The sequence below is a fragment of the Bufo gargarizans genome, chromosome 3 (assembly GCF_014858855.1).
Source record: "Bufo gargarizans isolate SCDJY-AF-19 chromosome 3, ASM1485885v1, whole genome shotgun sequence".
Lineage (NCBI taxonomy): Eukaryota > Metazoa > Chordata > Amphibia > Anura > Bufonidae > Bufo > Bufo gargarizans.
The window spans coordinates 557477129-557500275 of record NC_058082.1 but is presented as its reverse complement, the minus strand read 5'-3'; positions in this window follow the sequence as shown (position 1 = coordinate 557500275).

The window sequence follows — 23147 nt, the reverse complement described above, 5'->3', positions numbered from 1 at the left end:
AGGAACCACTAAATTATGAAATTGCTAAATTGGGAATTGTATTTCAACCCAGAACAAGAAATGTGCTTGAACGGACACTAAATAACTCGCCCAGCTACAGCACTAAGGACAGATTTAGCGGGATATAAATTTGAGGCCTAGTATTTAGGCGCTGGGTGACCGGTATGGATTTAGTGACAGAATTAGACTGGGATATGGCCAAAAAATAAACAGACTATTGCTGGTTAAATGCACTTGGTGTGACAGCTTCACCCTGATGTAGGCTTTAGCCAAAAAACAACCACACCATTGAGGGTTAAATGCACTTGGTGACAGGCGCAGCTTGCCCCTGATTTAGTATATGGCCAAAAAATGAACAGACTATTGCTGGTTAAATGCACTTGGTGTGACAGCTTCACCCTGATGTAGGCTTTAGCCAAAAAACAACCACACCATTGAGGGTTAAATGCACTTGGTCGCAGCTTGTGCTGGCGCACCACAAGACACAAAATGGCCGCCGATCACCCCAGAAAAATGTGACTGACAAACGGTCTGTGCAGCCTAAAAACAGTGAGCAATTGAGGATCAGCAGCTCAATGATCCACAGCTGCAGATCGATCAGTTAATCAAGTCCTTTGGAGGAGTTAATCTGCCTAATCTCGCCCTACTGTCGCAGCCGTAACCTCTCCCTACGCTAATCAGAGCAGAGTGACGGGCGGCGCTATGTGACTCCAGCTTAAATAGAGGCTGGGTCACATGGTGCTCTGGCCAATCACAGCCATGCCAATAGTAGGCATGGCTGTGATGGCCTCTTGGGGCAAGTAGTATGACGCTTGTTGATTGGCTGCTTTGCAGCCTTTCAAAAAGCGCCAAGAAAGCGTCACAAAAGCGCGAAGAAAGCGACGAACACCGAACCCGAACCCGGACTTTTACGAAAATGTCCGGGTTCGGGTCCGTGTCACGGACACCCCAAAATTCGGTACGAACCCGAACTATACAGTTCGAGTTCGCTCATCCCTAGTCGTGAGCAAATGGAGCAGGTATGTATGATATAATAATTTTTTTATTAGATTCCGGGATCATGTATGAACGAGGCATCTGAGGGGTACAATGATGGGGAGCGGTGCTATCCCCGTTCCCTTTCATTGCTTTGTGATGATATAATTTGTTACAAAGTGAATTACTATTTTTTTATTCGGGGAAACAGCCGAATCCAATTGTCCAAAACTTCGCTCATCTCTATATGTCATGTTATGTATTTTTTTAATGTGTTTTGCCTTTTCATTCCAGCATGAAGAGGTATGGTTGGCAATGGATGGCAGGAACAGTACTAACCACCCTGTCCCTCCGTCTTGGTAGGAGTGGGCTGTTCCTGCTTCCTGCCAGGAGGGGGAGTTCCAGAGAAGTATTAGAAGAGAGAGGAAGCACACGGCAGAGCTCCTGCTCCTTGTAAAGATTCTCAAGACAGCAGAGTGATCAGCGAAATCTTGCATCACAGACACTGCTGCAAGGTAGGGGATTACAGCTCAGACACCCATCACCCAAACCACAAGCTGATAAAATTCAAGTCTGAACCTTACAGAGGACACCTATGCCCACAAGTGTTAGGTTGCAGACATCCAGCCTGCCTTCATAGCTCCTTAACTAGTGCCAGAAACTGAAAACTGCCCTTTGAATCTGCTGCTATTGGTTGTAGCGTAAGTTATCCTTTGCATTTTTTAAATAGAGACTGTTATACGTTCACTACTGGCCTCATTCTTCAAACTACATTTCTACTGCACCAACCCAGGGACTGTACTGTGACACAACACTTCATCAGCGCCACTACCACTCCCATCCTCTGCACCAGCTCCTACGGGGCTCGCTGGACTTCCTCATGCTGCAGTGCTCAGCTCTAGTGCTCAGTTTTGATTATTCAATACTCAAAATAATGTTCAATTATTATCCATGCAAAAACCACAGTAACATTCAATTATCTATAGTGCATATATACGCACACCGTACTGTACAAGCGCACACACCCCTACATACAGAGGCAGATAAACACATACGGACACACACAGACTTACCAAGGAGCCCTCTGTGCTTCTTTTAAGCCCAGGGGTAGGCAACCTTCGGTACTCCAACTGTTGTAAAACTACAACTCCCAGCATGCATACTTGTTCTGCTGTTCTCAGACCTTACATAGAAACGGATAGAGCATGCTGGGAATTGTAGTTTAACAACAGTTGGAGTGCCGAAGGTTGCTGATTAGTTTTGAGTGAACTTGTGGCTTTAAATTTGGCGTACAAGGTCCGTGTTATCTAAGAATTCCGTTATGGATTCCGCTACCACGGACCATAACAAATCCATAACGGAATTTTTAGATAACCCAAACCTTGTACGCCAAACTTGAAGCCACAAGTTCACCCAACACTATTGCCGATCTCTACTCTACGCCATCAGTCTACGTGCCCTGATGTCTATCATGATGACATTTTCTTCACTTTCTGCCAACTCCCTCGCCTGTGTTCCTGCTCTGTGGCGCATTGGACTTTTAGAATAAATTGATGAGATTCAAAGGTTGTGGGTTTGAGTCTCACCGGAATCGATTACATTCCTGGTATGCGTCAGATCAGCAGGCCACCTTTGAGGCACTGTGTATGAGGAGACACAGTTAAGATCCAGGTTCTGTGGTCCGCCTAATACCCCTTTGGATCAGTAATGCATATGTTTATATTACTGATTTAGAGATGAGCGGCAGGGGTCATATTCGAATTTGCGATATTTCACTAATATTTTGTAGAATATTTGTCGAATATTCGCAAATTCGAATATTCGTTAGGAGTAGTGTTGATTGCGAGTTTTCATAAAGCAAATTTTTGTTTTTGTAATGCGAATTTTCGGAATATTATAATTTGCTATATTGCTATATATTTTTTTCTAGAATATTACGAATATTCTAAAAAACAAATATATAGCAATATAGCAAATATAAAAATAAAAAAAAACAACTAATATAGAGCAATTTAGCTAAGGCTACTTTCACACTTGCGGCAGAGAGATCCAGCAAGCAGTTCCGTCACCAGAACTGCCTGCCGGATCCAGCAAAACGTATGCCAACTGATGGCATTAGTAAGACTGATCAGGATCATGATCAGTCTTAAAAATGCATTGAAATGCCAGATCCGTCTTTCCGGTGTCATCTGGCAAAACAAATCCGGCATTTACTTTTTTTAAACTCTTTTTCAGTCTGCGCATGCGCAGACCGGGAGGACGGATTCAGCATTCTGGAATTTTGAATGCCGGATCCGGCACTAGTACATTCCTATGGGAAAAAATGCCAGATCCGGCATTCAGGTAGGCCTTCAGTTTTTTTCGCCGGAGAAAAAACTGTAGCATACTGCGGTTTTCTCTTTTGCCTGATCAGTTAAAATGACTGAACTGAAGACATCCTGATGCATCCTGAACGGATTGCTCTCTTTTCAGAATGCATTAGGATAAAACTGATCAGTTCTTTTCCGGTATAGAGCCCCTGTGACGGAACTCTATGCCGGAAAAGAAAAACGCTAGTGTGAAAGTACCCTAATATAGGACTATAATCTTCTTTGTCTGATAGTTGTAAGTTTTTTCTCATCTGAAGTTCAGTTTGGAAAAAAATTACAACTATAAAAAAAAAAGATTATAGCACCATATTAGCTAAGTTGTTCTACATTTTTTTTTTTTCTTTGAATATTTGCTATATTACTATATATTCTTGTTTTAGAATATTACGAATATTAAAAAAAAAAATATATTGTTTTTTTAGAATATTCGTCTTTTTTTTTTTAATCTGTACAGTTGTTCCACTTTGGCATACTCCTCCCCAACAAGAGTCCCCGTCACCATGGGAAAGCCTGGGGGTTAGAATATACCATCGAATCTAAGTTTTCATGATCTCTTTGATTCTCATTGCAAAATTTTGCATTATGAAAATTTGCAGTCAACACTACTCCTAAAGTCAAAGATATTGCAGCCTTCTCATTGGCCCACAAGCTAGAAGCAGGGAGGGATCATGTGTACTGATGAAAAAAAAATCTTGAATATTTGAAATTACGACTATATATCACTATATTCTAAATATTCGCGAATTCTCAAAGTCACGATATTCGCAATAAAAAATTTGCAATTCGAATATTCGTGTTCAACACTATTACTGATAAGGAAATACTAGTCTACTGAAAAGGTTAATAGGCACAAATCTGTGGTTTTGGTAGATGAAGGGGTTATTGATAACATTCTTGGGGGCCCTATGGCAAGGAAACGGTTAATGGGCAAATCGTTTTATGACTAGGGCAGAGAAGGAGTTAATAGGCAGTGGTTGTGGCAGTGAGGTTTGTGTTCTCATCACACTTTTGTCCTAAGCTTGATATTTATATACGACAAATACATTTAATAGATCCTTCTGACAGATAGTAACAGAGTAACATAGTATATAAGGCCAAAAAAAGCCCTCTGTCCATCCAGTTCCATAGTCTCACTGCTCCTACCGTAAAGAATCCTCTTCTATGTTTGTGTACAAACCTTCTTTCCTCCAGACGCAGAGGATGTCCCCTCATCACAGTCACAGTCCTGGGAATAAATAGATGATGGGAGTGATCTCTGTACTGACCCCTGATATATTTATACATATTAATTAGATCTCCCCTCAGTCGTCTTTTTTCTAAAGTGAATAACCCTAATTTTGATAATCTTTCAGGGTACTGTAGTCCCCCCCATTCCAGTTATTACTTTAGTTGCCCTCCTCTGGACCCTCTCCAGCTCTGCTATGTCTGCCTTGTTCACAGGAGCCCAGAACTGTACACAGTCCTCCATGTGTGGTCTGGCTAGTGATGTGTAACCTGGTAGGACTATGTTCTCATCACGGGCATCTATGCCCCTTTTGATGCAACGCCTTATCTTATTGGCCTTGGCAGCAGCTGCCTGACACTGGTTTCTGCAGCTTAGTTTGCTGTTCGCTAAAATTAATACAGTATCATACAGTGCCATCTGTCACCATAGGTTTCCATTGTAAAATAAACATGTATGTTAATGTACAGTACAGACCAAAAGTTTGGACACACCTTCTCATTCAAAGAGTTTTCTTTATTTTCTTGACTATGAAAATTGTAGATTCACACTGAAGGCATCAAAACTATGAATTAACACATGTAGAATTATATACATAACAAAAAAGTGTGAAACAACTGAAAATATGTCATATTTAGGGATGAGCGAACTCGAACTGTATAGTTCGGGTTCGTACCGAATTTTGGGGTGTCCGTGACACGGACCCGAACCCGGACATTTTCGTAAAAGTCCGGGTTCGGGTTCGGTGTTCGTCGCTTTCTTCGCGCTTTTGTGACGCTTTCTTGGCGCTTTTTGAAAGGCTGCAAAGCAGCCAATCAACAAGCGTCATACTACTTGCCCCAAGAGGCCATCACAGCCATGCCTACTATTGGCATGGCTGTGATTGGCCAGAGCACCATGTGACCCAGCCTCTATTTAAGCTGGAGTCACATAGCGCCGCCCGTCACTCTGCTCTGATTAGCGTAGGGAGAGGTTGCGGCTGCGACAGTAGGGCGAGATTAGGCAGATTAACTCCTCCAAAGGACTTGATTAACTGATCGATCTGCAGCTGTGGATCATTGAGCTGCTGATCCTCAATTGCTCACTGTTTTTAGGCTGCCCAGACCGTTTGTCAGTCACATTTTTCTGGGGTGATCGGCGGCCATTTTGTGTCTTGTGGTGCGCCAGCACAAGCTGTGACCAAGTGCATTTAACCCTCAATGGTGTGGTTGTTTTTTGGCTAAAGCCTACATCAGGGTGAAGCTGTCACACCAAGTGCATTTAACCAGCAATAGTCTGTTCATTTTTTGGCCATATACTAAATCAGGGGCAAGCTGCGCCTGTCACCAAGTGCATTTAACCCTCAATGGTGTGGTTGTTTTTTGGCTAAAGCCTACATCAGGGTGAAGCTGTCACACCAAGTGCATTTAACCAGCAATAGTCTGTTTATTTTTTGGCCATATCCCAGTCTAATTCTGTCACTAAATCCATACCGGTCACCCAGCGCCTAAATACTAGGCCTCAAATTTATATCCCGCTAAATCTGTCCTTAGTGCTGTAGCTGGGCGAGTTATTTAGTGTCCGTTCAAGCACATTTCTTGTTCTGGGTTGAAATACAATTCCCAATTTAGCAATTTCATAATTTAGTGGTTTCTGCTATATCAGAGCTATTTGAAATCTATCCCTAAAAGGGTATATAATATTCAAGGTGCACATTGGGTCATTCAGAATAACTTCACACACACCCGCTACTGTGTATTTCCAAGTCTAATTCTGGCACTAAACCCATACCTGTCACCCAGCGCCTAAATACTAGGCCTCAAATTTATATCCCGCTAAATCTGTCCTTAGTGCTGTAGCTGGGCGAGTTATTTAGTGTCCGTTCAAGCACATTTCTTGTTCTGGGTTGAAATACAATTCCCAATTTAGCAATTTCATAATTTAGTGGTTTCTGCTATATCAGAGCTATTTGAAATCTATCCCTAAAAGGGTATATAATATTCAAGGTGCACATTGGGTCATTCAGAATAACTTCACACACACCCGCTACTGTGTATTTCCAAGTCTAATTCTGGCACTAAACCCATACCTGTCACCCAGCGCCTAAATACTAGGCCTCAAATTTATATCCCGCTAAATCTGTCCTTAGTGCTGTAGCTGGGCGAGTTATTTAGTGTCCGTTCAAGCACATTTCTTGTTCTGGGTTGAAATACAATTCCCAATTTAGCAATTTCATAATTTAGTGGTTTCTGCTATATCAGAGCTATTTGAAATCTATCCCTAAAAGGGTATATAATATTCAAGGTGCAAATTGGGTCATTCAGAATAACTTCACACACACCCGCTACTGTGTATTTCCAAGTCTAATTCTGGCACTAAACCCATACCTGTCACCCAGCGCCTAAATACTAGGCCTCAAATTTATATCCCGCTAAATCTGTCCTTAGTGCTGTAGCTGGGCGAGTTATTTAGTGTCCGTTCAAGCACATTTCTTGTTCTGGGTTGAAATACAATTCCCAATTTAGCAATTTCATAATTTAGTGGTTTCTGCTATATCAGAGCTATTTGAAATCTATCCCTAAAAGGGTATATAATATTCAAGGTGCACATTGGGTCATTCAGAATAACTTCACACACACCCGCTACTGTGTATTTCCAAGTCTAATTCTGGCACTAAACCCATACCGGTCACCCAGCGCCTAAATACTAGGCCTCAAATTTATATCCCGCTAAATCTGTCCCTAGTGCTGTAGCTGGGCGAGTTATTTAGTGTCCGTTCAAGCACATTTCTTGTTCTGGGTTGAAATACAATTCCCAATTTAGCAATTTCATAATTTAGTGGTTTCTGCTATATCAGAGCTATTTGAAATCTATCCCTAAAAGGGTATATAATATTCAAGGTGCACATTGGGTCATTCAGAATAACTTCACACACACCCGCTACTGTGTATTTCCAAGTCTAATTCTGGCACTAAACCCATACCTGTCACCCAGCGCCTAAATACTAGGCCTCAAATTTATATCCCGCTAAATCTGTCCTTAGTGCTGTAGCTGGGCGAGTTATTTAGTGTCCGTTCAAGCACATTTCTTGTTCTGGGTTGAAATACAATTCCCAATTTAGCAATTTCATAATTTAGTGGTTTCTGCTATATCAGAGCTATTTGAAATCTATCCCTAAAAGGGTATATAATATTCAAGGTGCACATAGGGTCATTCAGAATAACTTCACACACCCGCTACTGTGCATTTCCAAATCTAATTCTGTCACTAAACCCATACCTGTCACCCAGCGCCTAAATACTAGGCCTCAAATTTATATCCCGCTAAATCTCTCGTTACCGCTGTCCTGTTGTGGCTGGGAAAGTTATTTAGTGTCCGTCAAAGCACATTTTTTGTTCTGGGTTGAAATACAATTCCCAATTTAGCAATTTCATAATTTAGTCGTTTCTGCTATATCAGAGCTATTTGAAATCTATCCCTAAAAGGGTAGATCATATTGAAGGTGCACATAGGGTCATTCAGAATAACTTCACACACACGCTTCTGTGCATTTCCAAGTCTAATTCTGTCACTAAATCCATACCGGTCACCCAGCGCCTAAATACTAGGCCTCAAATTTATATCCCGCTGAATTTGAATACAATACATTGGGCCAAATAATATATTTGTTGTTGTGGTGAACCATAACAATGAGAAAAACATCTAGTAAGGGACGCGGACGTGGACATGGTCGTGGTGGTGTTAGTGGACCCTCTGGTGCTGGGAGAGGACGTGGCCGTTCTGCCACATCCACACGTCCTAGTGTACCAACTACCTCAGGTCCCAGTAGCCGCCAGAATTTACAGCGATATATGGTGGGGCCCAATGCCGTTCTAAGGATGGTAAGGCCTGAGCAGGTACAGGCATTAGTCAATTGGGTGGCCGACAGTGGATCCAGCACGTTCACATTATCTCCCACCCAGTCTTCTGCAGAAAGCGCACAGATGGCGCCTGAAAACCAACCCCATCAGTCTGTCACATCACCCCCATGCATACCAGGGAAACTGTCTCAGCCTCAAGTTATGCAGCAGTCTCTTATGCTGTTTGAAGACTCTGCTGGCAGGGTTTCCCAAGGGCATCCACCTAGCCCTTCCCCAGCGGTGAAAGACATAGAATGCACTGACGCACAACCACTTATGTTTCCTGATGATGAGGACATGGGAATACCACCTCAGCATGTCTCTGATGATGACGAAACACAGGTGCCAACTGCTGCGTCTTTCTGCAGTGTGCAGACTGAACAGGAGGTCAGGGATCAAGACTGGGTGGAAGACGATGCAGGGGACGATGAGGTCCTAGACCCCACATGGAATGAAGGTCGTGCCACTGACTTTCACAGTTCGGAGGAAGAGGCAGTGGTGAGACCGAGCCAACAGCGTAGCAAAAGAGGGAGCAGTGGGCAAAAGCAGAACACCCGCCGCCAAGAGACTCCGCCTGCTACTGACCGCCGCCATCTGGGACCGAGCACCCCAAAGGCAGCTTCAAGGAGTTCCCTGGCATGGCACTTCTTCAAACAATGTGCTGACGACAAGACCCGAGTGGTTTGCACGCTGTGCCATCAGAGCCTGAAGCGAGGCATTAACGTTCTGAACCTGAGCACAACCTGCATGACCAGGCACCTGCATGCAAAGCATGAACTGCAGTGGAGTAAACACCTTAAAACCAAGGAAGTCACTCAGGCTCCCCCTGCTACCTCTTCTGCTGCTGCCGCCTCGGCCTATTCTGCTGCTGCCGCCTCGGCCTCTTCCTCCGCCTCTGGAGGAACGTTGGCACCTGCCGCCCAGCAAACAGGGGATGTACCACCAACACCACCACCACCACCTCCGTCACCAAGCGTCTCAACCATGTCACACGCCAGCGTTCAGCTCTCCATCTCACAAACATTTGATAGAAAGCGTAAATTCCCACCTAGCCACCCTCGATCCCTGGCCCTGAATGCCAGCATTTCTAAACTACTGGCCTATGAAATGCTGTCATTTAGGCTGGTGGACACAGACAGCTTCAAACAGCTCATGTCGCTTGCTGTCCCACAGTATGTTGTTCCCAGCCGGCACTACTTCTCCAAGAGAGCCGTGCCTTCCCTGCACAACCAAGTATCCGATAAAATCAAGTGTGCACTGCGCAACGCCATCTGTGGCAAGGTCCACCTAACCACAGATACGTGGACCAGTAAGCACGGCCAGGGACGCTATATCTCCCTAACTGCACACTGGGTAAATGTAGTGGCAGCTGGGCCCCAGGCGGAGAGCTGTTTGGCGCACGTCCTTCCGCCGCCAAGGATCGCAGGGCAACATTCTTTGCCTCCTGTTGCCACCTCCTCCTTCTCGGCTTCCTCCTCCTCTTCTTCCACCTGCTCATCCAGTCAGCCACACACCTTCACCACCAACTTCAGCACAGCCCGGGGTAAACGTCAGCAGGCCATTCTGAAACTCATATGTTTGGGGGACAGGCCCCACACCGCACAGGAGTTGTGGCGGGGTATAGAACAACAGACCGACGAGTGGTTGCTGCCGGTGAGCCTCAAGCCCGGCCTGGTGGTGTGTGATAATGGGCGAAATCTCGTTGCAGCTCTGGGACTAGCCAATTTGACGCACATCCCTTGCTTGGCGCATGTGCTGAATTTGGTGGTGCAGAAGTTCATTCACAACTACCCCGACATGTCAGAGCTGCTGCATAAAGTGCGGGCCGTCTGTTCGCGCTTCCGGCGTTCACATCCTGCTGCTGCTCGCCTGTCTGCGCTACAGCGTAACTTCGGCCTTCCCGCTCACCGCCTCATATGCGACGTGCCCACCAGGTGGAACTCCACCTTGCACATGCTGGACAGACTGTGCGAGCAGCAGCAGGCCATAGTGGAGTTTCAGCTGCAGCACGCACGGGTCAGTCGCACTACAGAACAGCACCACTTCACCACCAATGACTGGGCCTCCATGCGAGACCTGTGTGCCCTGTTGCGCTGTTTCGAGTACTCCACCAACATGGCCAGTGGCGATGACACCGTTATCAGCGTTACAATACCACTTCTATGTCTCCTTGAGAAAACACTTAGGGCGATGATGGAAGAGGAGGTGGCCCAGGAGGAGGAGGAGGAGGAGGAGGAAGAGGGGTCATTTTTAGCACTTTCAGGCCAGTCTCTTCGAAGTGACTCAGAGGGAGGTTTTTGGCAACAGCAGAGGCCAGGTACAAATGTGGCCAGCCAGGGCCCACTACTGGAGGACGAGGAGGACGAGGATGAGGAGGAGGTGGAGGAGGATGAGGATGAAGCATGGTCACAGCGGGGTGGCACCCAACGCAGCTCGGGTCCATCACTGGTGCGTGGCTGGGGGGAAAGGCAGGACGATGACGATACGCCTCCCACAGAGGACAGCTTGTCCTTATCCCTGGGCAGCCTGGCACACATGAGCGACTACATGCTGCAGTGCCTGCGCAACGACAGCAGAGTTGCCCACATTTTAACCTGTGCGGACTACTGGGTTGCCACCCTGCTGGATCCACGCTACAAAGACAATGTGCCCACCTTACTTCCTGCACTGGAGCGTGATAGGAAGATGCGCGAGTACAAGCGCACGTTGGTAGACGCGCTACTGAGAGCATTCCCAAATGTCACAGGGGAACAAGTGGAAGCCCAAGGCCAAGGCAGAGGAGGAGCAAGAGGTCGCCAAGGCAGCTGTGTCACGGCCAGCTCCTCTGAGGGCAGGGTTAGCATGGCAGAGATGTGGAAAACTTTTGTCAACACGCCACAGCTAACTGCACCACCACCTGATACGCAACGTGTTAGCAGGAGGCAACATTTCACTAACATGGTGGAACAGTACGTGTGCACACCCCTCCACGTACTGACTGATGGTTCGGCCCCATTCAACTTCTGGGTCTCTAAATTGTCCACGTGGCCAGAGCTAGCCTTTTATGCCTTGGAGGTGCTGGCCTGCCCGGCAGCCAGCGTTTTGTCTGAACGTGTATTCAGCACGGCAGGGGGCGTCATTACAGACAAACGCAGCCGCCTGTCTACAGCCAATGTGGACAAGCTGACGTTCATAAAAATGAACCAGGCATGGATCCCACAGGACCTGTCCGTCCCTTGTCCAGATTAGACATTAACTACCTCCCCATAACCATATATTATTGGACTCCAGGGCACTTCCTCATTCAATCCTATTTTTATTTTCATTTTACCATTATATTGCGAGGCTACCCAAAGTTGAATGAACCTCTCCTCTGCCTGTGTGCTAGGCCTAAATATATGCCAATGGACTGTTGCAGTGGTGGCTGACATGAAGCCTGATTCTCTGCTATGACATGCAGACTAATTCTCTGCTGACATGAAGCCAGATTGTCTGTTACGGGACCTCTCTCCTCTGCCTGGGTGCTGGGCCTAAATTTATGACAATGGACTGTTGCAGTGGTGGCTGACGTGAAGCCTGATTCTCTGCTATGACATGCAGACTGATTCTCTGCTGACATGAAGCCAGATTGTCTGTTATGGGACCTCTCTGCTCTGCCTGTGTGCTAGGCCTAAATATATGCCAATGGACTGTTGCAGTGGTGGGTGACGTGAAGCCTCATTCTCTGCTATGACACGCAGACTGATTCTCTGCTGACATGAAGCCAGATTGTCTGTTACGGGACCTCTCTCCTCTGCCTGTGTGCTAGGCCTAAATATATGCCAATGGACTGTTGCAGTGGTGGGTGACGTGAAGCCTCATTCTCTGCTATGACATGCAGACTGTTTCTCTGCTGTCATGAAGCCAGATTGTCTGTTACGGGACCTCTCTGCTCTGCCTGTGTGCTAGGCCTAAATATATGCCAATGGACTGTTGCAGTGGTGGGTGACGTGAAGCCTCATTCTCTGCTATGACATGCAGACTGATTCTCTGCTGACATGAAGCCAGATTGTCTGTTACGGGACCTCTCTGCTCTGCCTGTGTGCTAGGCCTAAATATATGCCAATGGACTGTTGCAGTGGTGGGTGACGTGAAGCCTCATTCTCTGCTATGACATGCAGACTGATTCTCTGCTGTCATGAAGCCAGATTGTCTGTTACGGGACCTCTCTGCTCTGCCTGTGTGCTAGGCCTAAATATATGCCAATGGACTGTTGCAGTGGTGGGTGACGTGAAGCCTAATTCTCTGCTATGACATGCAGACTAATTCTCTGCTGACATGAAGACAGATTCTCTGTTACGGGACCTCTCTCCTCTGCCTGTGTGTGTGCTGGGCCTAAATATATGCCAATGGACTGTTGCAGTGGTGGCTGACGTGAAGCCTCATTCTCTGCTATGACATGCAGACTGATTCTCTGCTGACATGAAGCCAGATTCTCTGTTACGGGACCTCTCTCCTCTGCCTGTGTGTGTGCTGGGCCTAAATATATGCCAATGGACTGTTGCAGTGGTGGCTGACGTGAAGCCTCATTCTCTGCTATGACATGCAGACTGATTCTCTGCTGACATGAAGCCAGATTCTCTGTTACGGGACCTCTCTCCTCTGCCTGTGTGTGTGCTGGGCCTAAATATATGCCAATGGACTGTTGCAGTGGTGGCTGACGTGAAGCCTCATTCTCTGCTATGACATGCAGACTGATTCTCTGCTGACATGAAGCCAGATTCTCTGTTACGGGACCTCTCTCCTCTGCCTGTGTGTGTGCTGGGCCTAAATATATGCCAATGGACTGTTGCAGTGGTGGCTGACGTGAAGCCTCATTCTCTGCTATGACATGCAGACTGATTCTCTGCTGACATGAAGCCAGATTCTCTGTTACGGGACCTCTCTCCTCTGCCTGTGTGTGTGCTGGGCCTAAATATATGCCAATGGACTGTTGCAGTGGTGGCTGACGTGAAGCCTCATTCTCTGCTATGACATGCAGACTGATTCTCTGCTGACATGAAGCCAGATTCTCTGTTACGGGACCTCTCTCCTCTGCCTGTGTGTGTGCTGGGCCTAAATATATGCCAATGGACTGTTGCAGTGGTGGCTGACGTGAAGCCTCATTCTCTGCTATGACATGCAGACTGATTCTCTGCTGACATGAAGCCAGATTCTCTGTTACGGGACCTCTCTCCTCTGCCTGTGTGTGTGCTGGGCCTAAATATATGCCAATGGACTGTTGCAGTGGTGGCTGACGTGAAGCCTCATTCTCTGCTATGACATGCAGACTAATTCTCTGCTGACATGAAGACAGATTCTCTGTTACGGGACCTCCCTCCTCTGCCTGGGTGCTGGGCCTAAATATATGCCAATGGACTGTTGCAGTGGTGGCTGACGTGAAGCCTCATTCTCTGCTATGACATGCAGACTGATTCTCTGCTGACATGAAGACAGATTCTCTGTTACGGGACCTCTCTCCTCTGCCTGTGTGTGTGCTGGGCCTAAATATATGCCAATGGACTGTTGCAGTGGTGGGTGACGTGAAGCCTCATTCTCTGCTATGACATGCAGACTGATTCTCTGCTGACATGAAGACAGATTCTCTGTTACGGGACCTCTCTCCTCTGCCTGTGTGTGTGCTGGGCCTAAATATATGCCAATGGACTCTTACAGTGGTGGCTGACGTGAAGCCTGATTCTCTGCTATGATATGAAGACTGATTCTCTGCTGACATGAAGCCAGATTGTCTGTTACGGGACCTCCCTCCTCTGCCTGGGTGCTGGGCCTAAATATATGCCAATGGACTGTTGCAGTGGTGGCTGACGTGAAGCCTCATTCTCTGCTATGACATGCAGACTGATTCTCTGCTGACATGAAGCCAGATTGTCTGTTACGGGACCTCTCTCCTCTGCCTGGGTGCTGGGTAGTGTTGAGCGCGAATATTCGAAAAGCAAATTTTTTTTCGCGAATATCGCAACTTCGCGATTTCGCGAATATTTCGAATATAGTGCTATATATTCGTAAAAACGAATATTCGTTTTTTGTTTTTTCCCCCCCCCCCACAAAATTACAGTACACATATAATTGATTGTTTCCCAAAGGTCCAACAGCTCAGATCTTACTCACATTGCCTAGAAAGTGATTGAGTCGCGAATCTTCGTAAGGCGATTTTATTAGCGCACATGCGAATATCGGCACGTCCCAGAACAGAGGCAAAGGGCTTTGCATTCATACATTAGTGAATTGAGTTGCGAATCTTCGTAAGGCGATTTTATTAGCGCACATGCGAATATCTAAACTTGTCCCCAGAACAGAGGCAAAGGGCTTTGCATTCATACATTAGTGATTGAATTGAGCTGCGAATCTTCGTAAGGCGATTTTATTAACGCAAATGCAAATATCTACACTTGTCCCCAGAACAGAGAGGCAAAGGCCTGTGCATGTGCATTCATATAGTATAGCACCATATTCGCGAATACGTAGAACTTCGTAAAATTCGATTTACGAATATTCGTATTTTTTATTTTACTTTCCACCTTACAGATTACATTGATCTGTACTCTGTCAACTACTGTCATCACCCCCCACTGTATCTCGATTGATTCCCAAAAGTCTCACATTCCCTAGAAAGTGATTGAGGTGCGAATCTTCGTAAGGCGATTTTATTAGCGCACATGCGAATATCTACACTTGTCCCAGAACAGAGGCAAAGGGCATTGCATTCATACATTAGTGATTGAATTGAGTTGCGAATCTTCGTAAGGCGATTTCATTAGCGCACATGTGAATTTTGCATAGCATATGTATTATGCGATGCGAAAATTCGAATTATCGCATATGCGAAATAATAACGAATTTGAATAATCGCGAATATTTTACGAATATTCTTTCGAATATTCACAAAATTTCGCGAATTCGAATATGGGACATGCCGCTCAACACTAGTGCTGGGCCTAAATTTATGACAATGGACTGTTGCAGTGGTGGGTGACGTGAAGCCTGATTCTCTGCTATGACATGCAGACTGATTCTCTGCTGACATGAAGCCAGATTGTCTGTTACGGGACCTCTCTCCTCTGCCTGGGTGCTGGGCCTAAATATATGCCAATGGACTGTTGCAGTGGTGGCTGACGTGAAGCCTCATTCTCTGCTATGACATGCAGACTAATTCTCTGCTGACATGAAGCCAGATTGTCTGTTACGGGACCTCTCTGCTCTGCCTGTGTGCTAGGCCTAAATATATGCCAATGGACTGTTGCAGTGGTGGGTGACGTGAAGCCTCATTCTCTGCTATGACATGCAGACTAATTCTCTGCTGACATGAAGACAGATTCTCTGTTACGGGACCTCTCTCCTCTGCCTGGGTGCCGGGGCCTAAATATCTGAGAATGGACTGTTCCAGTGGTGGGTGACGGGAAGCCAGATTCTCTGCTATGGAACCTCTCTCCAATTGATTTTGGTTAATTTTTATTTATTTAATTTTTATTTTAATTCATTTCCCTATCCACATTTGTTTGCAGGGGATTTACCTACATGTTGCTGCCTTTTGCAGCCCTCTAGCTCTTTCCTGGGCTGTTTTACAGCCTTTTTAGTGCCGAAAAGTTCGGGTCCCCATTGACTTCAATGGGGTTCGGGTTCGGGACGAAGTTCGGATCGGGTTCGGATCCCGAACCCGAACATTTCCGGGATGTTCGGCCGAACTTCTCGAACCCGAACATCCAGGTGTTCGCTCAACTCTAGTCATATTCTAGGTTCTTCAAAGTAGCCACCTTTTGCTTTGATTACTGCTTTGCACACTCTTGGCATTCTCTTGATGAGCTTCAAGAGGTAGTCACCTGAAATGGTTTTCACTTCACAGGTGTGCCCTGTCAGGTTTAATAAGTGGGATTTCTTGCCTTATAAAAGAGGTTGGGACCATCAGTTGCGTTGTGGAGTAGTCAGGTGGATACACAGCTGATAGTCCTTCTGAATAGACTGTTAGAATTTGTATTATGGCAAGAAAAAAGCAGCTAAGTAAAGAAAAACGAGTGGCCATCATTACTTTAAGAAATGAAGGTCAGTCAGTCCGAAAAATTGGGAAAACTTTGAAAGTGTCCCCAAGTGCAGTCACAAAAACCATCAAGCGCTACAAAGAAACTGGCTCACATGCGGACCGCCCCAGGAAAGGAAGACCAAGAGTCACCTCTGCTGCGGAGGAGAAGTTCATCCGAGTCACCAGCCTCAGAAATCGCAGGTTAACAGCAGCTCAGATTAGAGACCAGGTCAAGGCCACCCAGAGTTCTAGCAGCAGACACATCTCTAGAACAACTGTTAAGAGGAGACTGTGTGAATCAGGCCTTCATGGTAGAATATCTGCTAGGAAACCACTGCTAAGGACAGGCAACAAGCAGAAGAGACTTGTTTGGGCTAAAGAACACAAGGAATGGAATGGACATTAGACCAGTGGAAATCTGTGCTTTGGTCTGATGAGTCCAAATTTGAGATCTTTGGTTCCAACCACCGGGTCTTTGTGAGACGCAGAAAAGGTGAACGGATGGACTCTACATGCCTGGTTCCCACCGTGAAGCATGGAGGAGGAGGTGTGATGGTGTGGAGGTGCTTTGCTGGTGACACTGTTGGGGATTTATTCAAAATTGAAGGCATACTGAACCAGCATGGCTACCACAGCATCTTGCAGCGGCATGCTATTCCATCCGGTTTGCGCTTATTTGGACCATCATTTATTTTTCAACAGGACAATGACCCCAAACACACCTCCAGGCTGTGTAAGGGCTATTTGACCATGAAGGAGAGTGATGGGGTGCTGCGCCAGATGACCTGGCCTCCACAGTCACCGGACCTGAACCCAATCGAGATGGTTTGGGGTGAGCTGGACCGCAGAGTGAAGGCAAAAGGGCCAACAAGTGCTAAGCATCTCTGGGAACTCCTTCAAGACTGTTGGAAGACCATTTCAGGTGACTACCTCTGGAAACTCATCAAGAGAATGCCAAGAGTGTGCAAAGCAGTAATCAAAGCAAAAGGTGGCTACTTTGAAGAACCTAGAATATGACATATTTTCAGTTATTTCACACTTTTTTGTTATGTATATAATTCCACATGTGGTAATTCATAGTTTTGATGCCTTCAGTGTGAATCTACAATTTTCCTAGTCATGAAAATAAAGAAAACTCTTTGAATGAGAAGGTGTGTCCAAACTTTTGGTCTGTACTGTATACGTTTTTATTCTTGGACTTTGCAAGATGGAAAAGCGTAGTATACAGCAGATGTGCATCCATTTTTTTCCACAACAAATATGTTAACCGTGAGACAAAAACATGATGTGAACAGCCCTTTAAAGGTATATATCCCTTTAAGGGATATGTCCCTTTAAGGGGCCGTTCACATCAAAGAGACAGATCCCTGCTGCTCTGGATCAGAGAAGGAAGTTGTTAATGGTCAGCGCTCTGATGCTCTTTGGAGGCGATGGTCTAGAGCAGATAAAGGATTAATGGGTAGATCTGGAGGAGGTCGAAGGCAGAGAACAGGACGAAAGCCAGACCTCAGATTGTCTACAAAGGCTACGACCACACAGCGCCATTGTGTTACGGTTGTTATAATACTGCACGACCATTAAAAATGCAGGCAGACTAAACACTTAACAAATGCTAGCTGCAGCCCATATAGACAAGAACGCGCCGTGCGATTGTAGCCTAAGACAGAGAAGAGGTTAACAGGTATAGCCTTGTTAGTCTTGGCAGTGAAGGGGTTAAAGGGCAGATACCTGCTTAATGAGGAGCTCCCTTATGTTAAAGGGTAGCGAGAGGGTTAATAGGGGAATTGCTGTAGGTATAGGGCAGTAAAGGGTTAATAGGGGCTCTGCTGTTGGCATATGGCAGTAAGGGGTTAATAGGGGCTATGCTGTTGGTATAGGGCAGTAAGGGGTTAATAGGGGCATTGCTCTTGGTATAGGGCTGTAAGGAGTTAATAGGGGCTCTGCTGTTGGTATAGGGCACTAAGGGGTTAATAGGGGCATTGCTCTTGGTATAGGGCTGTAAGGGGTTAATTGGGGGCATTGCTGTTGGTATAGGGCACTAAGAGGTTAATAGGGTTATTGCTGTTGGTATAGGGCAGTAAGAGGTTAATAGGGTTATTGCTGTTGGTATAGGGCAGTAAAGGGTTAATAGGGGTCATGGCTGTTGTTATAGGGCAGTAAGGGGTTAATAGATTGATCCTTTCATTTTTCAAAGGAGCTCAGAAAAAAATGAAAGGTTGCATCTGATTGGCTGCTGGGGGCCGCTGAGCCCGCTCCCCTTTGCACCAGTCTTATATGTGACCCCCAGGCCCGGACTGGCAATCTGCCCGACTGGTAGATAAATCTCCCGTTCTATCCTTCAATCATGTCAGTCTGAAAACCTGGTCATCTCATAAGATTTGGTGGTTGATTTGCTGCAGATCTCAGACAATACAATGGCAGGGGAGTGACTAACATAGAAGCAGGCGATGAGGAGGAGGACAAATGGATTGATTTTCAGGGTCCAGGGAGCGGTGAGTATGGTGCTGATAGTACTAGCACTGGTATTACTCGCCACTCCCTGGTCGTCTTCTCCGGGGCGCCTGCGCTGTACTAAGTCCTAGCAGTGCACAGCTTCAGGACAGGACATAGTGTACATAGCATCGCACTATGACCCGATACTATGCGACATCGAGTCACGGTGTAGAGCGTGCCTAGGCATAGTGGTGAGTGATTTATTTATATTGGTTCGGTCTGGGGTCTGCATTATAGGGCCCCGTTTAAAAATTTGCTGTGGGGTCCAGTCAGCTCTCATTACGCCACTGTACAAAGGGTTAAATCCGCTGTGAAAATCCAGCTTATAACAGCCATAGAGCCGGTCAATTTCCATGTGGATTACCTCCTGCAGTGTGTGAATGAGATTTGCTAAAATGTAATAAACTGTAAGTCCGGGTGGAAAATCTGCAGTGCATACGCTGCGTGTGAACATTTTGATCATTAAAGGGTTAAATAAATAATTAACCCAAAGTCATCCTAAAGCAAAACCCCTTAAAAATTATGATTGTGTTATTTTTATTATTATTATTATTATTAATTTATTTATTTTACTAGAAAAAATAAAATAAAAAAATTAGACAAAAAATTGCGTTACTCATCCAAAAAGAAAAAACTAAGAAACCGTCTGCGAATTTAGTTCAGAGGAATCTAAAATAAACTAAGCAGAACGGAAGAAAAGAGGGTGAGTTTGAAGGGTTGTTAAATTGATGTAGTGCGGATCTAACGAGAGCGGCTTTTATTGAGGATGTCACTTTTCCCGGACAAAGATGTACTGTTCTCCCCGGGTTTAGGAACTAAATTCACGAGCGTTTTCAGATCCACAGAAAAAGAGGAGAAAATGATGTGCCGAATCCAAACAGAGATGTGAGGCCCCTAAAAGCTTTGTGTATCTTATTACCCAGGAAAGACGAATTCTCCTGCAGCTGCGTTAAACAGGCTCGGCTTGCAGCGGCGCTGCGTGAGCTAACCTGAGATGAAAGCAGAATCAGCGCCGGCCCGCGCTCTGCTATTACTCGGTGATGATAATGGTGCGCTAAGTGTTAATGTAGACCTTCTGCTCCTGATGCAAACGTCAAGAAAAATAAAATAAAAATAGGACAGCTGCGAAGCTTTGCTGAATGATGGCGGCGCAATTACCGCGGCCTTCCTAATTAGACTTGGTGGGAAATGACGGTATAAATGAAGGCTTTTGTGATTTTTTTTTTATTACATGATTTTTTTTTATTTTTTACTATGTCCGACTAGGGGACTTGAACCTGCAATCCTCTGATCTCCCGCACAACAGATTATTATGCGTCTGTGCTAAGTCAGTTACAGTAAAATTGACACAATAACTATTCGGTCCATTAAAAGGCTGCGGTACATGGCAGGCATGGGGCCTATTGCAGGCATCACCTGGGTGTCACAACCAGACAGCTGAGAAGCTCTGACAGAGGTCTTTCAGAACCTCCTCCTTGACTTTGTTGTGGTATTCAGTTTCTCATCTCGTTAGCCTCTCTCAGCTGTCATGTGTTGGACTAATTGCTTCCCTTTAAATTCCTCCCCAGAATGCTTTTCTGGGCGGCTTATATTTCTTCCTGGAGTGTGTGTGCACGCTGGTCTTGTTCTCCTGTCTGCTACAAAAGCTAAGTGTTGTACATTTATCTGTTACTTTCTGTTTGCTGGATCCCAGGTGACTCTGACTCCCTCCGTATCTTGTGTAGGGAGCCGGTGGTCGTGTCCCCTCACTATTGTAGGGTGCTCAGGGGTTATACAGTCGAGGTGGATATGCAAACCTCCACCATTCGGATCGTTGCATAGGCTGAGCAGCCAGGGATAGCCTCAGGTCTTGTGCAGGGGTCTCCCTTTTGGTTCCTTAGCTTTGGATCCAGCGAGTCGTTTATACATGTTGCTTTGCCTTGTTTCCTGTACACCGTCCGTGACATTATAAGCCGCCAAAACCGTCTTAAGCATGGATCCGGTTTCACTTTTGGCTGAACGCTTCCAGGGTCTTTCATTGGAGGTAGCAGATCTCCGTAAGACTTTTTCTCAGCTTCAAGTGACCGGTTCAGCTTGCGTTCATGGAGCTTGTTCTGAGCCTAAGATCTCGCTCCCGGATACGTTCTCCGGGGGTAGTGAGAATTTTGTGCGTTTTAGAGAGGCTTGCAAACTCCATTTTCGCCTTCTTCCCCTTTCCTCTGGAGATGAGGAACGGAGGGTGGGGATCATTATATCGTTGCTCAGAGGTAACGCTCAGTCCTGGGCCTTTTCGCTGCCGGAGGGGGCACGGCCTCTCCATTCAGTGGATGAATTCTTTTTAGCCCTGGGTCAGATATATGATGATCCGGATCGTATTGCTCTGGCTGAGTCTAGACTACGTCTATTATGCCAGGGTAAACAATCCGCAGAAATATACTGCTCAGAATTTCGGAGATGGGCAGTTGATACTGGTTGGAATGATGCTGCGCTCCGAAGTCAATTTTGCCATGGTCTTTCAGAGGGATTGAAAGATGCATTTGCCTTTCATGAGAGGCCTATTTCTTTGGACTCTGCTATGTCTCAGGCCGTTCGTATTGACAGGCGTCTTAGAGAGAGAGGAGAGATGTCTCCTTCCTGTCATACTCAGTCCCAGGACAGTGCAGCGGTCCCATTCTGTGCGCAGGGGTCTCAGTCGCCGTCAGCCCCTTCTAAGCAGGAGCCCATGCAGCTGGGGTTGATTGCTTCTAACAATAGAAGATTCAGCCCGCATGGGAGGGTTTGTTTTTGTTGTGGAGGTATAAATCATTTGGCAAATATTTGTCCCTCTAGGAGATTCAGGCAGTTCTCTGGGAGTAATAAAGAAACAAACAGGAAAAAATCTTTTAAAAATGTTCCGTCTGTTACTATTGGCAGGGTTGAGGCGGAAATTGAAGGTTTTCCATTTGCTTGTAGTTCCCGTTTTGTCCTGCCTGCTGGGGTGGCACTAGAGAGCAAGAACATTTTTTGTGAGATTTTTGTGGATAGTGGAGCAGCTGTCAATCTCATTGATAATCAATTTGCGATAACTCATGGTTTCCAGGTGCGCACTTTGGGAAAGGATATTCCTGTTTTTGCTATCGATTCCGCTCCACTTTCTCAGAAATCATTAAAGGGCATAGTTCACGATATCCGTTTAATTGTGAGTGATGCTCATGTTGAGGATGTGTCATGTTTCGTCCTTAGCGGATTACCTACCCCTCTAGTGTTGGGGCTACCCTGGCTCACTAAGCATAACCCCACCATTGATTGGCAAGCGAGGCAAATAAATGGTTGGAGTGACTTTTGCAGAGAGAATTGCCTCATAACATCTGTTTCTGAGGTTGCTACTAAGACTGTACCATCTTTTCTCTCTGAATTTTCGGATGTCTTCTCTGAGAGTGGAGTTCAGGATTTGCCCCCGCACAGGGAGTACGATTGCCCTATTAATCTCATCCCAGACGCCAAGCTGCCTAAATCTCGTTTATACAATCTTTCCCAACCTGAGAGGATCGCTATGCGTGCTTATATCTCTGAGAGTCTGAGAAAAGGACACATACGACCCTCTAAGTCACCTGTTGCCGCTGGTTTTTTCTTTGTTAAGAAAAAAGATGGTTCTTTAAGACCTTGTCTGGATTTCAGGGAGCTGAACAGTATCACAATTTGTGACCCTTATCCGCTTCCTCTGATCCCAGACCTGTTTAACCAGGTTGTTGGGGCTAAAGTATTTTCCAAATTAGATCTAAGAGGGGCATACAACCTGGTCAGGGTCAGAGAAGGGGACGAATGGAAGACGGCCTTCAATACCCCTGAGGGCCATTTTGAAAATTTGGTTATGCCTTTTGGTTTGATGAATGCCCCAGCCGTTTTTCAGCATTTTGTGAACAGCATTTTTTATAATTTGATGGGAAAATTTGTATTAGTGTATTTGGATGACATTTAGATTTTTTTCTCCCGATTTCAAAACTCATAAGGAACATTTACGTCAGGTCTTGCTCATCCTGCGGGAGAATAAATTATATGCGAAACTGGAAAAATGTGTGTTTGCGGTTCCAGAAATTCAATTTCTGGGGTTTCTTCTCTCCGCTTCTGGTTTTCGCATGGACCCCGAGAAGGTCCGCGCTGTGCTTGAGTGGGAGCTTCCTGAGAATCAGAAGGCGCTGATGCGTTTTTTGGGCTTTGCC